We start from the raw sequence: 22,571 nt of genomic DNA on the forward strand, positions 1-22,571 counted from the left end.
TCAGGTGTAGAGTATAAATCCATTTCAGGTTTTTGTTGAAACATATTCTTACATTTGGCAACTAGAAACAATGGCATTGCAAGTCCACCAACTGGTGAGGCCTCAGAATTAGTTTCCATCTGTCTGGGCTTCCAGAATTGGCTCTGTCCCATTCAAATCTCAAAACAGCACCTACTGACTTAGGTAGTGTCATCATAAATGTGAATATACATACATTGTACTAGGCTCTGGCAAAACTACAGCAACAGGAAGGTGCAGGTTGCAGGTTGCCATGAGAGTATTATAGGATTTAGGAACCATAGGCCACATGGCAAAGCAACAACAAACAGCTGATTCTAACCAGACCGGGAAGCTAACTGGAAAGGGAGAGCAACACAGGAATAGAGCTGGCTTAGACTCAAGTGTAGTAAGAATATAAGAATTTGAAGTATTGGTAGGCAAACAGTGCCCCCCCCCCCCCCCAACCCTGCTCTGGCATGGCTCACTTCACCTCCTATCTAAAAATCTACCAGACTTAGCACTGAATACGCTCAAAAACTCCATACTATCCATATCCACACTGAACATTCAGCACACAGAATGAAAGAGGGCAGGGACAAAGCATTGTTACAGGTAAGAAAGGAATGCATGCCAGTTTAGGCAGGAGGGAGAATGCAAACTAGTCCATTTTAAACATTGCCTACTTCCAAAATGCCCACTACACTGTAAGTCTTCAACGCAACACTTCAAGTAACCCATAGTGAATATACAAGAACTTATAAAGAATTCAAGCATTGTGGTGGCAAATACCTCATTCAGCATACTGCAGAGAATTTTCTTGGGAATAAATCCTGTGGAATCTGGGCAGTCCAGTTCTAACTTAACCAGGCATGTAAATGAAACAGATACGAAGACTCGGGCAGGTTATTAACCATCCAGTCAAAGTACTGAAGAAGTTGAGCAGTTTTCTGAATTATTTTCAATAATGGTATTTGACTTTGAATAAGGGAAAGAGAGAGCGTTACAGTTAGATACATAGAATGAGAGGCAAGCAGGCAAACAATTGCATGCAATCAGAATCTGCAAGGCATTGAATTATTCTACCCTGTAGAAGCAGGATCCCAGCTCCCAGAGGCACATTGCTTCATAACTTGTCTAGATGAGAATTCATATAAAGGAAATACCTCGACATTCCACACCCAAAATCTGAATCCTGCAGTTGAGTCAGACTGGGAACAGTTGACTAGACAAATAAAAAAAAATTGTTCTGGCTCTCATTAGTGTTGTTGTGAGTGAATTTTTTTTTGAGGTCTAACTGGTTGGTGTAATTTTTTTTGTGTCTTTATCACTAGTAAAGACAGGAGTTGTTGCAACTCAATATGTGTTAATCCATTAAAGTCAAAGGTACAATTGTCACTTGAATGCAAAGATAGGGTGGGATAAAAACTGCTACAAAGCATGGTGCTTTGTATGCTTTAGAAGAACTGGGATTTTCTGCATCTCAACTCCAGGCCACGTTTTGAAAGTGTCATTCCAAAGCTGTCAACCACAGGTGTGGGATCCAAGCAGAGGACAGAGCAGACTGTTGCCAAAAAGAAACAGGTTGTGGGAAAGTCAAGTTTCAACATGGATGTCTCATCATTTTGATTCCACTTTCCATATGTCCAATATGCATGAACAAACAGGGGCCACACCCATAATGTAATTCACTTCAATTATATATATATATATATATATATGGCCAAAATAAAGATGGAATTTGGAGGAGCTGAGAGCAAATTAAGAGAGTGAAAATTTCAATAGCTGAAGTTAGGAAGTTCAAATACTGCATCAATGGGTCTTCACACTGTACAGCATAGAGTGCAGTAGTACTAAACAGGTCCTGCAATATGGCAATGACATAGAAACCTGCTGCCCATGCTCAAGTAGAGCCTATTATAGATGGCCAAGGAAGTCAGCAGCAGGTGTTTTCTAGCTTTACCTGGATACAAAGCAGTAAGTGGTTTGATAATCTAACTGGATTAGTAAAGGTGAATAGATTGCAGCTTCATCTGCATCCTGTAGTGTATCACCAGTCCAGCCAATTTGAGGGTTCAAGAACACCCATTGTTCTCACTGCCTTTCAATGGGTTCCTCGACTTACCCCCTTCTCCATTCACCACTGCCACTTGCTCTGGTCCTTGTAAAACGTGATGCCAACTCAGTCAGCTTACCAATATTCAGCATATTCTTAGACCAATGCCAGAGGCACTTTTGCGGCATCAGCCTGATAATCATGCTCACTAAATACACTGCATCCACTGGATAGACAAGTGCCTGAAAGGCTCTCATAAATGTATAGTGCTCCTTGCAGGAGAATAGTGTCCAGAGTATGAGAGGGAACGGAAATCAGAGATGGTTGTACAGTTATACACAAGGCCACGCAATTAAACAACATGGTAGCATCTGCCCATCATAGAATGGTGAGATTTAGATCCGTCTGCTGTCTGGCTACTATATAGCAAGGATTTTTTGGTGAAAAGGTTGAAAGAAGCACGATACTGTGATTTTCCTTTATTTATTAATCTTCTGGGCTCTGAGGATTGCTTGCAAAGTCAGCATTTATTGTCCATCCTTAATGGTCTTCAAGAAGGTGGCAGTGAGCCACAAACTTGAACTGATGCATCTGTTTGCCCCACAGTATTTCCAGAATTTAAACCAACAAGGATGTCAGAACAATGATATATTTCCGAGTCAGGATAGCATGCAACTTGGAGAGAAGGCTGGAGTTAATGCTGTTCCCATGTCCCTACTGCCCTCGTCCTTAGTAGTAGTGGTTGTGGGCTTGGGAGATACTGTCAGAGGAATCTAGCCAAGGAACTGAATGAATTTTTTTGTTGGTATCACTGTACCACACACACACTTCTGGTGGAGGGAATGAATGTTTAGGGTGGTGGATGGGGTGCCAACCAAGCAGGCTGCTTTGTCATGGATGCAAGTAGACGTGTCTTATAGAGGGTGGAAAGGATTTGGAGTTTCAGGAGGTGAGTCACTCATCACAGGATACCCAGCCTCTGACCTGTCCTTGCAACCCCCAGATTCACGCTCCCAGGAATAAATCCATCTCATTTTCCTGCAGGAACTGGAAGTGGAGGAATACCAATACCCAGGGAAGTGGAGTTGTTGCTGAACTGTCACAGGAACTGAATTTCATAAAATGAAATTTGCTGCTCACGGTTCACCAGTGTTGAAATGTTTTTGTAACCTCTTAACTTTCCTTGTTTTCTCGCCTGGATGGTGACCCATATTTACATATCATTCTTGCTGCACTCCAGAAACACCACCACAGCACCCACTCCTTATTTTAGACCTTACCATGCTTGGTTAGAACGAGGACTAATCTAGAGCCACATTTGGTTTTATAACCTTCTGTCATTGACCTGTATGCTACCAAAAACTCTTTCCCTTCTCAGTCAAGCCTATCAATGCCCCACCTGAATTAGCTAGCCATGCACAAATCAGGGACTATACCCAACCCTTTCCTGGTAATGTGAAAACCAGCATGACAGTTATCAGAATATTCTCAATTTACAGTTGTTAAATTTACGAATTTTTGCTATCTTGCCACTGACTCTTTGGGATACGAGTCTTTGATTTGCAAAGCTACCTTTTACAATAATCAATAGCACGCTGTTCTCATTGCACACGAATATCCTGTACCAAAATAACCGTTATGCATTTCCCCCAGCCTTTTTATTTACAAAATTTTGATTAGCAGAAATGCAATCCTTTCATGAGTCGAGGAATTACTGTACTTCTTACCAGAATTAGCAGCAGTCATGCTTAAAAATAATGAGGTTCCAACCTGGTGAAGCTGCAACACAACACTACATCTGTACTGAACAGCATAAACTGCATTCATTAAACACAACCAATGGATCAGGTTGAAACTCTGCAGCCCTGCTACATCTAGTTGTGAACAACGGTGGACAATTGAATGACCTAGAGGAAGTGAAGGCTCCATGGACATCTCCGTCCTAAAAGATGGTGGAACCCCATAGGTGAGTGCAATGGACAATGCTGTAGTATTCCCAACCTTATTTAGCCAGAAATGCTGAACAGATGATCCACTTCCTGAGATCACCACCGTCAAAGAAGCCAGCATTCAACACCTACTCTTTTATCTCTTTCCTTTCCACCAGATATCCAAAACACTTCTTGCAGGTGAAGCAACAATTCAACTGTACTTCTTCCAAGTTAGTGTATTGCATTTGATCATCATGACCTGGTCTCCTCTACACAGGAGAGATTAAACTCTGATTGATTGACCACTTTGCAGAACACTTCCATTCAAGGGGAATGTCTACAAGGGGAACCTTGAGCTTCCAGTTCTCTGTCGCTTGAATTCTCCATTCCACACTCACTCTTAACTTCTTTATTCTTGGCCTCCTACACTGCTCCATCAAAACCCAATGTAAGTTCAAGGAACTGACGTGTTACTGCCCTCAGGTCCCAATGGTGAATTCAACAGTTTCAGACAACTAGATTTTCCTGTTTGTATCAGGAAACTAGCCAGTTCTGATAGAAGGTCATCCACCTGTTACATTAACTCCATCCACATTTGCTACTCGGTCTGCTGAGAACCAAGAACCCGAGGGACATGGTAGTGTAGCGGTTAGCGTAACGCTATTACAGCACCAGCGATCGTGGTTCCATTCCTGCCACTGTCTGTAAGGAATTTGTACGTTCTCCCTGCGACTGCGTGGATGTCCTCTGGGTGCTCCGGTTTCCTCCCACATTCCGAAGACATATGGGTTAGTAGGTTAAAATGGGTATAATTGGGCAGCCTGGGCTCGTTGGGCCGGAAGGGCCGGTTACTGTGCTGTATAAATAAAGTTTTTCTTAAAAAAAGTAAAAGTTTAACTTCCAACATTCTCTTTTATTTCAGATTTCCATCAACTTGTGTGTTCTGCATCTCACAGATGCAACATGTTTTTCCTCTTTACTACCCTTGTTCATTTCCCTCTACATTCGATCATGCAGACAGACCAGCTGTGATCAGCAGGCACTCACAACTGTCTTTCAGATGGCACTAACAGCATGTGTGTCACTAGGACAATCTTGATCTTCACCTGTCACAGACACTCCCTTCATTCTCTCCATCGCCCTCCCTCACAGCATCCTCTTCTCACCTTTCCACTTCTAACAAAAGGTCTTTGACTTAAAAACTATAATTGTTTTGATCACTAATACCAATTTCAGTCAATTTAATTCCCTCCACATAACATCAAAAAACAGCCGAGGGCACCGAATACATCAGGGGCTAAGGGATCAGACAACATTCCAGCTGTGGAACTGTAGAACTGTGTTCCAAAAACTATAGGTGTTTTTAGCTAAGATGTTCCTCAACAGTTGGAACTCTGAAATCTACCTGGCAATATGGAAAATTGCCCAAGCTTGTCCTATTCACACAAAAAAAGCAGGACTTATCCAATCCAGCTAATTACTCCACTATCAGTCAACTCTCAATCATTAGCAAAATGATGGAAGGTGTTGTCAGCAATGCTATGATATGGCACTCATTCATCAATAACCTGGTCACTGATGTCTAGTTTGAGATTTGCTAGGATCACTTGGCTCTGGACCTCATCAAAACCTTGGTTGAAACATGGACCAAGGAGCTGCTTTCCAGAGATTAGGTGCAAATGGCAAGGCAGCGATAGAACTACTGCAGCAATAAAGAATCCTGGTAAAATGAAATCAATGGGCATCAAGGGGAAAACACTCCAATGGATGAAGTCATACTTCAAACAAAATGGGTGTGGTTGTTGGAGGTCAAGCATCCTTGCCCCAGGACATCATTGCAGGAGAACCATCTTCAGCAGCTTTTTCAATGACCTTCCTTCTACCACAAGGTCAGAAGAGGGTGGGGGTGATCGCTACTGATTGAACAATTTCAATTCCATTTGTAACTTTTTGGCAAATGATGCAGTCCATGCTTATATGTTGGAAAATATAGACAACATTCAGGTAAGTAGCAAGTAACATTTGCACCATAAAAATGCCAGGCAATGAAGAAGAGAGATTCTAACCACCTACTCTTAACATTCAATAATGCTACTAATCACTAAGACCCAAATTATAAACATCCTAGAGATCTCCACTGACCAGAGACTCAAGTGAACTGCTGCATAAGTACTGAGACTACAAGAGCAGGTCAGAGGCTGGATATTCTTTAGCAAAGTCTTTGTACCATCTACGAGGTACTTCAAAAGTGCAATGGAATTCCTTCCACTTTCTTGGGTAAATGCAGCTTCAACAATTCTCAAGAAGCTCAATTCCATTCAGGTCAAATCAGCCAGCTTGATTGTTACTCCATGCATCACCCTAAACATTCAACTTCTATACCACCAGCTCACAGTGGTCGCACTGGTACCATCTACAAAATGCACTGCGCAGGCTATTCTGATAGTATTCCCCAATCCCATGACTTCTCCCATCAGGAAAAACAAGGGCCAGAGACATAGAAATACTACCACCTGCAGGTTATTCTCCAACCAACATACCATTTCAACTTGGAATTATATTGACATTCCCTCATTATTGCTGGGGGTACCTTCACCAGAAAGACTGCAATGGTTCAAGAAGGTGGCTCACCACCATCATCTCAAGGGCAATTAGGGACAGACAATAAATGCTGGTCTTGCTGCCAATGCCCAGATTCCCAAAAATAAAAAGAAAAAATATACTGCATACTTTACATCAATTTGATCCTCAATACAAGATGTGTCAAGTCCTGAGGATACAGCAGCTTGCCAGTCTATCTGAATTGAGAATGGAAGGGTTCTGAATGGAACAGTTTAAGAAAAGCTTTCAAGAATAAAACATAACCAGAGGAAAGGAAGTCACTCAAATTAAACAGAAAATGCTGTAGATAATCATCAGGACAGGTAGCACCAGCTCCTCTCTCCACAGATTTCTTGGATTTGCTGCGTTTTGCTTTTTGAAGAAATTTCTGCACTTATTGTCACAGAGCCAATGCTTTGAACTTTGCACCCTATTCTGGCAGCAATCAATGTTTTCTTCTGTATATGTTGTTCCTCTGCCACCAATCAAAGTCAGCATAGTTTCTTTCTTTGTCCAATGAGTGAATGAAACTCTAACGTATCCAAACTGCAGCACTATGGATGCAATAGAGGATTGAATAACATCAACTCCCCGAAACAGACAAATTTCATTTTCATGTTACTAAAAATCTGGGGGTAATTGAAGACGTTAATTTAATAATTTTTTGTTTTATTGTAAAAGTAGTGCTTTTTCTCCCCCCCCCCCCCCGTCATGAACCCATTGCTTTTTTTCACTACTAGTTTGATGAATTATAAACGTTACAAATACTCTTGCTTAACTACAGTGGAAAATGAAAAGAAGGAAGAGGAGGAAACAATTCACGGAGTGAAATAAATGATATTGAAATACAATCGGGCAGAGACAAGTTCTAGAAATGAACATAGAGAGAAAAATCAAAGCAATTTGAATTACAAGATTTATGGGCCATTTGCTCAATCATTTAGAATGACTTCAGAAAGGCCCAAACAACAGCTTTTTATGTTTTTTTTCAATTTATTACAAGGCTTCTACTTTTCTGCTCCATCATTTCCTACCAAGTCTCCTTGTTTCATTTCCTTTAGAGTAAGACTGGAGAAACTTGAACTTTTCACATTCCTCTGGCTCTGGGGATCTGCTTGGGAATGCTTCCAGGCTTAAAATTGTCCTTTGTGCCTCAGTGACTAGGAATGTATTTTCTTCATTACTGTTGTGTTTGGACCATAGCCTAGGTTGAGCAATGAGAGAAAATATTGGCAGAAAGAGTTCCACCCTTCTTTTATACTAATGGAAAGAAATGCACCAGATTTCTAAAACGAGTGCCACTTCACGGGTCACAGTATCAGAATAAGGGATAGGCCATTTGGGACTTAGAAGAGGAGAAATTTCTTCAGTTAGATGATAATTAATCTTTGGAAACAGATGGATAGATTTCTGGATATTAAAGGAATGAAGGGATATGAAGGTTGTGCTGGAAAATGGAGCTCAGGTAAAAAAATAAGCCACAATTTTGAATTAATGGCGGAGCAGACTCAAAGTAGACGGCCTTCTCCTGTTGATATTTCTTCTGTTCTTATGTTCATATATTCACCTAATAATGCACTTTGCACTCCACTGAAGGAACATTTGTCTGGAACAAAGTCGCCTGAATTGAGCACTGTACAGTTCAAGCAGAATTACAATTCTGAACAAACAGTTCAAACAGATATGTTCTCTTCTGTTTTGGCCAAATAGTTCAGCACTTGAGTTCTTTTGTTCTCTCGAGCTCCACGGTGTTTAGACACTTTGCATGTAATATTTGATCAATCATCCAAGTTTCTTTAAACTTCACACTTATTTATTTTGTTGTCTGTTTTTCTTCATCATTGCAAAGCTTTACACTTGTGTTAAATTTCATGTGCTTCTGTTTCACACATTTAAATTATTTCCAACTCACTGTATGGATCCCAGATTGCAAAGGATGGATTTTAAAGGCTGGGGAGATAGAGTTAAAGTACAGACTTATCATGATTTAACACGGTGGTAAAACACTCATTCTCAATTTCCTTTACATGCACCTATAATAATGAATTTCTAGCAGGTTTCACCTGATTGTTGTCATAACTTTGATGGACTAGCTGCAGAAACTCTGGAAAAAAAATGTTACTGCCAGGGCTGCAGCTGCTTTTCTAGACTTTCTGCTGAAGTCTTACCCAGTAACTGGCAGATCCCTGTGGAAATTCAATTCCCTTATCATTAAATAATTGGCTCTCTTATGAAAGCTTGTCACTAGTCTTTTGGTAATTTAATTATACTACTCATTGAACTTTCTAATTACAGTCCACTTCCTAAAGACATCCAGGAGACTGTGCCTTTTCCTGAATTAATATTGACTAGTATTTATAGTTTATCATCATTCAGGTAATTGCACTTACCTCTATCTGTTCTGTCACCTTTTTCAAATAGGTACATTGGCCAGCATCCAATCTGATAAGACTGGTCAGTTACCTTTAATATCACTGGTGGGAAATTTGCTACAATCCTTCATTAAGGACTTTACTGGAAAAAGAACAAAGATACCAAATTGCTTCATCAATGCTCAACTTTGGACACAGTGCTACATAGTGGGTATGTAGTAGTCAAAAAAAAATCTGATGCAAGTTGATGAAGGAATGATCTGAGATGAAGAGGGCTGGACATTGTGAGAATTGGGAACACAGGATAATATTAGTTATGGTCATGAGATGAGATTGGCAACAGATGATGCAATTGAGGCATTTAATGGAATAACTGGAATTGACAGAATAGATCAGGAGTGGTGCTTTCATCTTTTAGGGAAATTTATAATCAAGGGACTTAGCCTTAACTTGAGTTGAGATAACGAAAAACGTGGAAAAAACTTCTTCCCGCAAAGCATTTACACAGAAATCTGTAGACACAAGGTCAATTGAACCGTTTAGAAAGGAAATGAACGATTACTAGAGAATTAAATAATTAGTCCAAATGAGCCAGCTCTTCCTGTTCCACCCAGCAGTCGAAACTCAACAATGACTTATGCATTTACGTGGCTCCTTTAGTGCAATAACACAGACCCTTAGTCCTGTGATGCCACAATTGCTGTTCTGTACATTTCAGCCCAATATATTAAATATGTACAGAATGAAAAAATATGGGGGAGGGTGGTGTAGAGAGCGAGAGAGAGAGACAACATCCAGTTGTTGAAGGATTACTCTGTAATAGATGATGGATCCAAGTTATTGTGTTCAATAGTTACAATCCAGTAATTTAACTAAAATCTTAGCAAGTATATTCTTGAACACAAATTCCTTTGCAAAATGATGGGGTTTCACTAGATGATCTTTTATTTTCATCTGAAGGTGGTGGCTTATAATGTAGTTTATGTCTACAATCAACTGGTCATACAGGGCGAAAATCTCAACAATGAGATTAATTTACCCAAGTGAGACTTTAATGTAGGAGGACCTGCCATGCTTTCTTTCACATGGCCTAACTAGGTGTCACTAAACTGATAACCTGATTTTCAGCCTATGTTGTTTTCTGGCTATAAGAATAAAAATTTTCCTTGATCTTTATAAATCACCTGTTATTTATGCACACTGGAACAGACCACAAACCGTCAAATACCTTAATCCAAAACAACATCCTTTGCAATCTCAAAGCAGAGACTCGGTCAAACCAAATAAAGAATGACTAGAATTAAACAAAAGAATTAGTGTTTTTTTTCTGTTTTATTCTACCCATTTCTACAGACATGGTGGATTTTGGATTTCTCTGATACATTATATTTGTGTCAATTTTTCAGGTATAAGCCTGGGAAGAAAATAATAGCGAGCTTTTTGATTGTAAGACATAAAAGATGTTTATTATATGACATATTTGAGACAAGTCCAAACTTAACCTCCTTGCACATCCTCAGGGCAAGAAGTGGCTATCTGGAAGGAAGACAAACCAAATGACTCCAGCAACAATGAAAACAAATGCAAGTCTGCCCAGTATAAATCAGCTATCTCAGCACAGACCACTGACTGAACCTTTGGCCCACTACTGTAAGAGGCAATAAACTTGCCTTTAAGAGCAATTGAACATAAGTAAAAAAGGAGCAGAAGGCATCTCATCCTTCGTGCCTGCTCTGCCTTTTATCAAGATCATAGCTGGTCTGCCATCTATTATTTTCCTGCACTATCCCCATATCCCCTAATTCCCTCAATATCCATAAATCTATCAATCTCCATTTTGAGTGAACACAACATATAAGCTTCCACAACTTTCTGAAGTGGAGAATTCCAAAGATTTTCCATCCTCTGAATGAAAAATTTTCTCCTCATCTGCCAGTTCTAAGCAGCCTACTGCTTATTCTGAGACTGTAATAACCCCTCAGCCAGGAGAAACATCCTCTCTACATTCAGCCTATCAAGCCCTGAAGGTATTTTGTAGGTTACTATTGGATCTCATCTTACTCTTCTAAACTCTAGAGAATACAGCCCTAGACCACTCCCCTGATATGGCATACTCGCCATTCCCGGAACCAATCTGGTGAACCCTTACTGCAATCCTTCCAAGGCAAGTACAATCTTTAAAAAGGTAGAGACCAAGACTGTCCACAATATTCGAGGTGGAAAAAACATTATTTTTAAATAAAATGGTTTAAGCAGAGCCAATACATTACATAGCTATAGGTCTTTTTAATTTTTATTAAGAGGTTGACATACTTTAAGTACTACCTCAAACATGTCAACTAAAATCAAAACAACTCAAAGTTATTAACAATGATGACAAAAATACTCAGCACAACTCATGGGCTTTAAGATTTATAACTGTTATCTTTCCTTCTTTTGATGCCAAGAGGCTTTATATTTCCTGTGCAATAAATTACATGTATCCTTAAACAGCCACCAGGCTGCTGTCAATTTATCAACAAATATGCTTTGAGGGAGGAAGGAACTCACTGCATTGTGTGTATCCATCACACAAAATCAACACTGTAAATACATACAAATTAATTTATCATGACTTACCATGTTGCCAAACAAAATATTTCTGCTGGCACTAGAATGTTCATGTTGTATCTATCATAACACTTGATACAAACAAAATGAACTCAAAACACTTTTTTCTCAAATTAAATATCCTGGCCTTTTTTTATGAAGAAGTTAAAAATTTCTTTTTTTCTGCAATCTCAGTGATTCCAAATTATTCATACTGCCAAAAGTGCAACCCTGAAAAATATTGGAAGTGGGTGTGTACTTAAGATCCATTAGACATGAACTAATTTGTGGGTCTAGAGTAAGTGAAATCCACAGTTTAGCCTGGGCATTTGGCAAAGTTCAGCAAATAATGTTGGACAAAGAATATCTGTGGACTTGTGCCTAAATTTGGAAGTTGTTCCAAAGGCCAGTTCAGCACAGTCATACTCAAAATATCGTACCTTTCGGCCAGTGTTCCAAACTTCTCCATCTCCATTTCCAGGTAATCCCCATTTCACTGGTGGGTTAGACCCTCCAGTGCGCCAACAAAATGGTACACAGTTGTGCAGATACAGATCTGGGAGTGCTGAGGAATCCATGCAGTGTCATGGCCTTCTAATTACCACCTCCCACAGTTGATAATTACTGCTCATCTATGTTGAGTATTGGAAGAAGAACTGAGTAGCAAGGGCACGGAATGTACTCTGTGGTGGGGACCATTTTCCATCAACAAGGATGGCTCAATAGCATCACTTGAGTAATCTCACTAACAACAGGACTCAGACCAGAACTCTGCACTCCTATCACATCCGGTTGACAATGGTGACAACAGCTCACTCTTTCCATGATCAGCACACGTGACTACTGTTTACAAAAAGCACTGTGATAACTTGCCAAAACATTTTAATAGCACCTCCCAAGCTTACAAACCGTACCCATTAAAAAGACAAGGGCAAGAAATGCATGGAAATACCACAATATGCAAGTTTCTCTCCACTCTCTTGACTTACAAATATATCACCAATCTTTAAGGCTCAACCTGCATTGCAGCATGAACTTAAAAAACTGGGGCTGAGTTGAGGGTGAGAGGCAAAATTGTAAAAAGGTATTTACTTTTATTAATTGTGGTAATTTGCAATGGTCAGCAGGCATATTCATTTCTGGGGGAAAACAACTTTTTCGAAATACATAACTTAAAAAAAATTAAATCATGCCATTACATCATTACTGAGCGGTGGTTTATGTTAGTAACTGTAGGCTATTTTTTTTTCCAATTTGAGTGTGAAGGTGAGTGGTAGAATCTGGAGGGAGCTGAAGAGAATGTGGGGAAAATAGAGAAGAAAATGGGATTAAAGTAGTAGCGCAAATAAGTGGCTGATGGTTGGTGCAGACTCGATGGGCTGAAGGGCCTGTTTCTGTGCTGTTTCTCTCTAATGACATCCCTTGGTGCACTGTGGTTCTTTGTTTCAATCTAAGGAAATGACCTGGGGACTGCTAAACAAACGGGAGAGTCTGGCATGTAGGATTGGGTGTGCAAGCAGCAAGCCACAGTAATGGCCAAGGTCAGGAATTCCAAGAACATGCAAGATGGAAGACAGAGAGCCTGGAAATAGGAGCAGGTCAGAGTATTTGGCCTTTTGCTGAAGAGGCCTGATATTCAGAATCTGGAACATCACAGTTTAGTTAGGGTTTTATCAGTCCTTCATCTCCACTGGGTTTAAATCTGGGAATTTACTCCTCAAAAGTTCTATCATTGTATGCAGCAATTCAAACCAGCCCACCACAATCTTCCTGTGAGCAATTAGGGCTGTGCAAGACCACTGGTCTTATCAGCAGCACAGACATGAATAAAAGCACATTCAGCACTGTAGTGATAATGCTATACTGAGCCACAGCAGAGATGGGAGTAATTAATTCCCTGTCAATCAGACCTGATGTCCCCACTGCCCCCATCTCATTGATGACACACTTGTCAATGGACTCTCTAACAAAAAAGAAACAAGGAATAATTAATTCAAAAATAAAATGAGTTCAACTTTACAGATGTTAGGAAAGGAAAAAATACACAAATATTGCTCCAAACAGCAGACACAACACAAATCAATGTGCTCAAGTTCCTTCATTTGTTAAAGATTACAACATTTCTTTTGTTGTAGAAGTTTACTTAACAGTAATTGTACAAATTTTGTTCTTATTTAGGTTATTTCAGCAATGAGAAGAAACAAGCAGGAAGATAGAAAAGTGCTTCCCAGAGTTGCTTATCCTTATGAGGTAGAAGAGGAAGCGTTAAACATGGGGAATCCAAAGCAAGGATGCACTGGTGAAAAGTTAGATATTTGGATGGAGTTAAAAAACAGCACTTTTTCCCCCAAAAAATTGCTGCTGTCATTTTGAAACGAAAGAATCTTGGACTTGACAAGCTAGAGCAATACTACTATAAAAGGTGCTGAATAATCAATAGTAAATTGACAGCCATCAAAATAAAAAAAACAAATAGAAGATCCAAAGAGCAAAAGTTATAAAAAGGACCAGAATCATGGTCCCACTCAACTTAATGCTGCCTTTCCTGCAGAAGCTGCAAGAAGTTGAATCAATGAGATACAACCAGTTCTACCTCACATTGACAGAAACCAGCCTCAATATGTTATGTAAAAGATCTCAGATAGCCCATCCTTCTGCTTACATTTTCATTGACACTCTGTTCTAATTTAACTAAGTTATGCTCTACCTCATAAATTTTACATTCTGTCTACTTACACTGCAGAGTTACAAAATATGATATCCCAACAAATACTACTTATATAGTAAACATGTATAAATATATTGTATAAACAAGTATGTAAAATATAAAATTTGACATTTGCAGTTAAATTATGCACCATGCATATGTGCCTCTTGCTTTAATGACAGGTGGATCTCAACTAATCCTTTATTCCCATTTCTTCCTTTACCAAATATGGTGCTACAGCAATAAAAATGACGATCTTAAGGACTCGCTCTTCTTTAATGTTATTTGGTAGGCTTTTGCCTGGAAGAGATTGCATATTTCTTATTGGTTACATTTGTTTACATCACAGAATGTTGATATGTATCCGTCCATCGTGTTTACATTTACGTAGTTTTTGTGAAAGAACCTTTACTCCAAGCAGGAATCAATTTTGTGAAGCTTCTGTGTACAATCTCTAAGGCATCTCTTCCTTAAATATAAAGACCATAATAGCAAGGTGTGGTCTCAAAGACCTATACAGTTGCAGCAAAACTTGCGTATTTTTGTACTTGACACACTTGCAATAAAGGCCAACTGTTCACTTATACCTCCATGATAACTTTGTTTTACTTGTATGAGAACACCAACATATAATGGTCTCGCACCTTTTAAATAGTACTCTCCATTTTTGTTCTTCCTACCAAGAGGGATAGCCTTACATTTCCCTTCACTATATTCCTCCACCATCCTTTTGCCCAAACATTTAACCTGCCTATATCACCTTGCAAACTCTGTGTCGTTCTCACAGCTTACTTTCCTCTCTATCTTTGTATCATCAGCAAACTTGGATACTTTACACTCAGTTCCTTCATTTAAGCCATTAGTATAGATTATAGACATTGACCCCAGGCATCCCAGCAGCCACTTGCTAACCAGAAAATAACCTGTTAATACTTACCCTTTTTATTTCTGAATATTAACTAACCTTCTGTCAGGCTCCACCTTGATTCTCCTACCACCAATTTACACCAGGGATAATTTACAATAGCCAATTAACCCTCCAACCAGCACATCTGTGGGATGTGGAAGGAAACTGGAGCACTCAGGAAAAACTTACTCAAGGGGAAAATTTGCAACCTCCACAAGACAGAGTTCAGGACTGAACCCAGGTCGCTGAAGCTGTGGGGCAGCAGCAGAACCTGCTGCACCACTGTGCCTGACTTAAATTTGTCACTCTCAAGCTGAGTGTGAAATTCTGTCATACTATGATCATTCTTCCCTCAAGGATTCTTACTGGGATCAATAATTAATTCTGCCTCAGTACATGACCAGATCTAACATTGTCTGTTCCCTGGTTGTGTCCAAATTATTTTGATCTGGAAAAAATTTCTGTCAACTTATCCTCAACCTGATATTCCCAGTCTTTACTAACAGCCCCTTGTTTATTGCATTCCCTTCATTAGGAACCATGACTATTATTTCTCACTTGGTAGCCTGTCCAACAGCCAGCGTTAGGTGTCCTCAGCAAATGCCTGTACAGTTACCTCCCACTCTGCCGCTGCACTGAGCAAAGTCCAGCTCTGTCTCTGGAATGTACTAAGCTCTGGGACTGGATGCACCCCTTAGGTTTGATGGATTTAGGAATACTATGGGAAGCAGAGACGCTGTGGGTTTAGGAGCAGTGCTGGATCAGGATAGAGGACTGTATTTGGCGGTTGAGGACTGTGTGGGAGAAAGTGGCCCTGTGGATTAAGGGCCAGCACTAGAGATAGAGAACATGAGCGTTAAGGGTTAGTGTCTTCGTGGGTTTTGCGGGTGCACGGGAGACAGAGATCTCAGGACTTAGGGATGACATGGGAGGCTATGGTTAAAAGGCACCATGGGAGACAGGCCCTTGTATATATGTGGCAGAATGGGACACAAAGGTCCCTGGAGTTTAAAGGCAGCACAGGAGCCTGAGGTCGCTTGAATTAAAAGGCACCATGGTAGACAGACGGCCAATGGCTTTATAGGCAGGGCCGGATACACAGTGCCAATGTTTTGAGGGAGACAGAAGCCACGTGGTTTAAGAGACAGCAGGGGAGACAGAGGGCATGTAGGTTAGGGGATAGCACTGGAGACAAAGGTTCTACAGGAAACACAGAGTTCAGGGTCATTGTATATGTAAGCAGTAATGGCAGCTGAGTGATTTGCTTCCACTTGCACGGAAGTCAGGGAACAGCCACAGAGAGGGTAAGTGGTGGTGTACCAGGGCTGGTCTCACTTTTGGGAGGAAGCAAGTAACCAGCAGCTGGAGAGTGGGGTGAAGGATGGAAACCAGAAAAATTGGATGGGGAAGGAGGAGGGGAGACCAAGGGAGGCAGAAGGAGATCAGGGTGTGGAAGGTACAAAGGATGGGCTTTGAGCATTTACTTCCATGTGATCACAGTGCATCTTTGTGTGATTAGAGTGACTCAACAAGTGCATGTACACAAGGGCTAGTAAGTCTGTGCAGCAAAGTCTGCTCTCCAGTCAGCTCAGACCTCCTTGCCACTGGACCAATAGCTCATTCTGTAAAGATTGTATGGTAGCTGGTGTACAATGAACACCCCACACTAAAAGAACTCATACACAATCAATTTCCGTGCAAGTCATCCCTAACCCAGTAGAACTGTCTAAGAGACTACACCCACTAATGTTTACTACTGCTTGCTTTCCCTAATCTCTGGCAAGACTCATTCTACATCCTGATCTTCTGACCCAAGATCCTTTCTCATTACTGTATCAATGGCATCCCTAATTATCAGTTCCCACCATTGTTTTTTTCCCATTCTGCCTATATTTTCAAAAAATTAAATACCCTGGAATATTCAGTTCCCTGCCTTGGTCACCTTGTAACCACATCTTACTGGTTGTTAGATCAACTCACTTATCTCTATTTGTGCCAGCAATTCATTTATCTTGTTACTATCACTTCAAGAATTCAGATACAGAGCCATTAACTTCTCCATTTTGGGCCTTACCTACTTTAACCCTATTTGCTGCTCGTTGTCCTTTCAAGTTCTGTTTATCATTGCACACACCACTCTACCACACTATTAACATTCCTCCTTCAGTTTCCTCCCCCTGAATTGTCAACCCCCACTACAGTATTTAGCTTGAGGCCTTAACTTCAATGCTATTTATTCCATTTAGCCAAAATGTAACACCTCATGGTAATTAACAGCTTTAAAAAGATGTACACCAAAAATAACACAAGTAAATGATTTGAAGTAATAGCCCTGTTGGTCTGTATTTATCTATCAGTCTTAAGGTTCAGGTGAAGTTTATAAACTGTCTGAATAGGACTCCTCAGATAATTTTTGCTGACATGCTAGAAATAGAGTTCTTTTAAAGTCCTGGTATAGGTGTACTCTGTTACTTATAATATAGTGGGATGGTTCAAGTAAGCCCTCAACAAGATAAAATCCTTCTTGGCAAATAACATTGCTAGCTGGAACATCCAGACAGAATCAGAATATTACACCACAGGAACAAATTATTCAATCCACACTATTATATTCTACCTATCCAATTAATTTTATCCTAATCCTCTATTTATTTATGCTAAAATATTAATTTTATGCAAAAATGTCCTTTTCAAATAAAAGAACATAGAACAGTACAGCACAGGAAAGGCCCTTCGGCCCACGATGTCTGTGCTGAACACAAAGCTGAATTCAATCTCTTCTGCTTGCATATGATCCATATCCCTCCATTTCCTGCATATTCGTGTGTCTAATAGCCTCTTAAATGCCACTTTTGTATCTGCTTCCACCATTACCCCTGGCAGCCCATTCCAGGCACCTCCACTTTCTGTGTAAAATACTTGCCCTGCACATCTCCTCTAAACCTTCCCTCTCTCACCTTAAATGCACACCCTCTAGTACTTGATATTTTTACCCTGGGAAAAAGATTCTGTCTACCCCAAGTCTCTCTTAATTTTAGAAGCTTATAACCTGATTTGAAGGTTATATCAGGAAACTTATGGGCTTTGTTTTAATAATGGTTTCTGTAAATAACTCTGTGTTTTATCTCTTATGTGCAAAAAAAAGTTATCCCCAATTTCCCCTTTAGTTCTTTTTGTAATTTTCTGACATTTGTGCTCTCCAAATACTGTCTCACTGACAAATAGAAAGAAAAAGCAAATTTGCATTTATGTAGCTCATTTTGTAAACGCAACATTCTGAAGTTGTGGATAGCCAATGAAATATTTTTGAAATCTGTTGCTATGTAGGGAAGCAATGCGGCACCATTAACATACAGCAAAGTCAGAGCATTGGGGAAAATCACATTATTCTTCTACACTAAATTAATGTATGATTGTTTGTGCACACCTGAAATTAGAGGGGTCTCCATTTAAAGTTGCAGGCAAAAGATGGTACTTCCAGTTGTGCAATAGGATTTAAACCCAGCATTTGATTAAAGTTTGCCTTCTTCTCACTGTGATGCCTAAATAAATAAACATGCGACTTTCCCCTCCCAATTTTAGAAGAACAGCTTTCTTTTGAGTCAGAACTTTGTGGATTAAAACCTCATAGCACATACTTTAATCAAATATTAAGATGAATTTCAGTACTGAGACAATTATTACTTATTCAATCGTTGCATCCCAGAATCTTAACAAACCAATGAGGTCAACCCCCTGCCATCTCAGTAAAAAAAAAGATTAATTTCCAAAGTCTTTTTCATTTCTGAACACTGTCATTATTAGTTTTATTAACATTGGGTAGAAAAGAGTATAAGGTTCTATTCTAGTCATAAGGATTAATTGGCAAATTTAAATTATTTGAGATTTGCTGTTATGATTCGTGCTTGGGTCAGAACTCTAAATCTATATTACACCCCTGTAATTGACTGACATGAATCCAGACTTCCACGGTTTAAAATTCTGGCCCAACTGTGACAAGGTCACCCTGGTGGTTGGGGATCACACAGTTTCTCAGCTTTGTAAGAAAACAATGAAACTAATAATGATAGCACCCCAGTGTTGAATGTGGGTGATGGTGGATCAATGTTGCTCACCTACATTTCATAAATGTTTGAACATTGTTTTGTATTGCAATCAGCACCCAAAATCAGTTCCAAAGCAATTTTAAACAATATAACTTAGAAATTACCTGAAAACAAGGAACACAATGAGTCAAACAACCCTTTGTTACACTCACTAATAGTCCACTACTCCTGGAGCAGGGGAAGAAAAACTTGCAATTGTATGGAACATTTCTGGATTTGGGGAATTCCAAACTGTTTCAAAGTCATTCCATTATATCTGTATGGAAGTAACTTATTAACTAAGGTAATCAATCAGAACACAACAAGGTCAAGTAAACAGCAGTGAGATGAAAAAAAGTTAATAATGCTAAGACACTTGTGTGAATTTTAAAGAAAGCTTCCAAAATGGTTGTAAAAGTACAAACAGAAAACACAAGCAAAATGCAAAATTAATACACAGGGTTTTTTTTTCTCTGGACTAAGATATATGATGGAGATTTTCAAAATAATGAAAGGTAAATGTAAAGAAGCAGCTTCTCCACATCCTAGTAGAAAGGATAAATATAAGATTTTGACAAAATTGGAAAAATATGAATAATTTTTTACATAAACGATGGTGAGAATGAAGAACTTGCTGCCACATAGAGTGAGTGGATCAAACAGCACTGCTACATTAAGGGGAGGTTTGGCGCTGGAATAAGGGAAAGGCAAATAGAGAGATACAAGGGCAAGATAGGATGATACAAATATAAAGGTGGGAAGCTTGAGTTGAGTTTAAATACCTTCACAGGTCAGGTTTATAGCTGTAAATTCCAAGTAATTGATAAGAAGATTAGCATCAAATGCAAATATATTATAGAACATTGTTTCTTAAATCTGAAACCAGTTCTGGCTTTCATTTGAAGATATCACATAATTTTCTATTGTATTTTTGCAAAGTCAACTCCATTCATCAAGTTGGCACTGGCAGATATCACATAGTTTCTTTTGTACCTATCAATCAAACCATGTGCTGAAGGCAGGATTATTTTAGCCACCTCCTTCCCTTTATTCCATGGTCTACAGTTCTCTCTTACCGGATCCCTTCTTCTTGGCCCTTTGCCTCTTCTACCTATCACCTCTCAGCTTCTTACATCATTCCCTTTCACCCACCCCATCCACCTACCTTCCCCTCTCATCTGGACTCCCCAATCAGCTGCCAGCTTGTGCTCCTCCCCCAACCTTCTTATTCTGGCTTCTGTCCTCTTCCTTTCCAGTCCTGATGAAGGGTCTTGACCCAAAACATTGACTGTTTATTTCCCTCCATAGATGCTGTCTGACCTGCTGAGTTCCTCCAGCATTTTGTGTGTGTTGCTCCAGATTCCAGCATCTGCAGAATCTCTTGTGTCAGTCTTGTTAATGATAAATTGAAAGAGAGATTCCCAAAGGGAAAGAGCAAAGTGTTTGAGAGGTTAAAAAAAGGCTCTAAGTAGAGATTGCAAGTGGAAAAGGCCTTGAAGGGGCAAATGAGATTCTGTATTTTATTCTTTGCATGTTGAAAATAAATACAAGGAGGTGTTACAGAACATGTGAAGACATTAGTTAAACCACATTAGCAATTCAGCCTTGGAAAGGGTGTGGAGAATATTCATCAGAATGACATAATATGGCTATGGGGGAAAAAAACTTGGGTGTGGTTTACTTTTCTCACTTCTCACAAAGAAATTCAGTCAATAGATGGTTTCAGGAAATGGTGTGTTAAAGAGATAGATTAAGAAAGATTGAGCCCAATCAGTGAATTAGCAAATAAGGGGCAAGTACAATTGTTGGAAAAACTATGAAATTATTACAATTAATGGATGTAAAATATATTAGATCATACACTGCTTTGCTTTAACAGTTACTGTAAAGGAAGACCACAAAATTAAGAGTAAAAAGGTAAGTATGATTAGAATTGATTACTCAAATTGAAATATTAGTGTTAGCATCACCGGCTAAATTATCCCCTATGATTCCAGGAGGTTTTAGGATTGGTAACATAATTTGGACTAGTCTTAATCCAAATTTATCTGTCTAGAGTTCGAAGTGCAAACCTGTTTTGAGAGGCATCGGGAGGGTTAGCACAACAAAGATCTCTTTTCTAAGGTGCAAATTGAAATACGCTGATGAATCAGTTAAAGGTTACAAGCTATCATTTATACCAAATGAACTTGTGTTAACTTTGCCAGACACCAGATTTTTAAAATTCAAGCTGGGTGTCTTTTCAAAAGTTCTTGACTTACTTTGTTATTCCTCCTATTCTTTCAAAACTTTCACGTGAAAGTATATCAAATGTTCAATTTTCCAGTAGCCTTCAAACTGTGGTTTAACTTGACACAACATAATCACTTACATTATATGACGTAATTTGACAAAATGTAAATAAGAATTTCTTTCATTTCAGCTGTAATATTTGAGTAGAATTTCAAATATATCTTTATTTTTGCATACAAAAATACATTTCAATTCCCGTGTTTTGTCATTTGGACAAAAGGGATTACAGCCTTAAAAAATGGCAATTCTTCCCGCTTGTGTTTTGCAAAAGCCTTATGCATGCTTTCAAATATTATTCTAACACAGGTCAGCACACGTATATTGTATCCCACGTACAACAGTGAAAGTTACCACATACACTTCGTCACTTTTAAAGAGAACGTCAGTGAAGGTGGTAGGTGCACACTTGAAAATCCTTGCCTTACGTGTTCGATGCTACAAAAATGAATTTACCTATTAGAATAAAAGTTAGCTAAACTGGACGATTTTGGCTTTCATCAGTGATTTTTAAACCTCCCACTGATGTATCTTGGAAATTGCAAGTCCGTATTGTTAATATCACAGCGTGGCACTGGGTAATCTCAGTGCCGAGATGGCGAGGTGATGAACGTGATCCCCGTTGGCGTGAACCTCCGAGCTGGGTTCACACAGAACTCACAGGCGTACTGAAAAATAACAATCCGTAAGCCCTCTACCTCGGAAGGATTCCCATTATCCCACATATACACTTTACGTCTGTTTTAGCGACCGTTCAGATTTAATTATTTACAGCCCTGGTCGTATCAGGAGAGGATCTCACCAGCGACAAGTAGATATCGTTGCACAATCCGTCACTTTAAATTGCACTTACTTTGAGGTACAGGGCACAACTCCTCTCACAAGAAGATCTAATCCTTTCGGCTCGAATTTCTGACTTTCTTCCGCTGGTTCCGGAAGCGAATCTTTGACAACTTCTTCAGTTGAAGGCTGAGCAAAGCCTTGCAGCCACCTGGGGGCGAAAGTAGCTCCAAATCCCGACCCACCCACCCCGGTCC

General features: G+C 39.5%; 1 protein-coding gene across 2 annotated transcripts in view; it reads right to left on the reverse strand.

The window, feature by feature from the left end:
• sytl4 (synaptotagmin-like 4) overlaps positions 1 to 22,517 on the reverse strand; it is a 60,680-nt gene extending 38,163 nt beyond the window's left edge. For both annotated transcript variants that reach the window (XM_052022445.1, XM_052022444.1), the window contains exon 1: positions 22,388 to 22,517. The gene's annotated coding sequence lies outside the window, so the exon portion shown is untranslated. The remainder of the gene's footprint in view (positions 1 to 22,387) is intronic.
• Positions 22,518 to 22,571: the final 54 nt, after the last annotated feature.

The sequence above is a fragment of the Pristis pectinata genome, chromosome 8 (genome assembly GCF_009764475.1).
Source record: "Pristis pectinata isolate sPriPec2 chromosome 8, sPriPec2.1.pri, whole genome shotgun sequence".
NCBI classification, from domain to species: Eukaryota; Metazoa; Chordata; class Chondrichthyes; order Rhinopristiformes; family Pristidae; genus Pristis; species Pristis pectinata.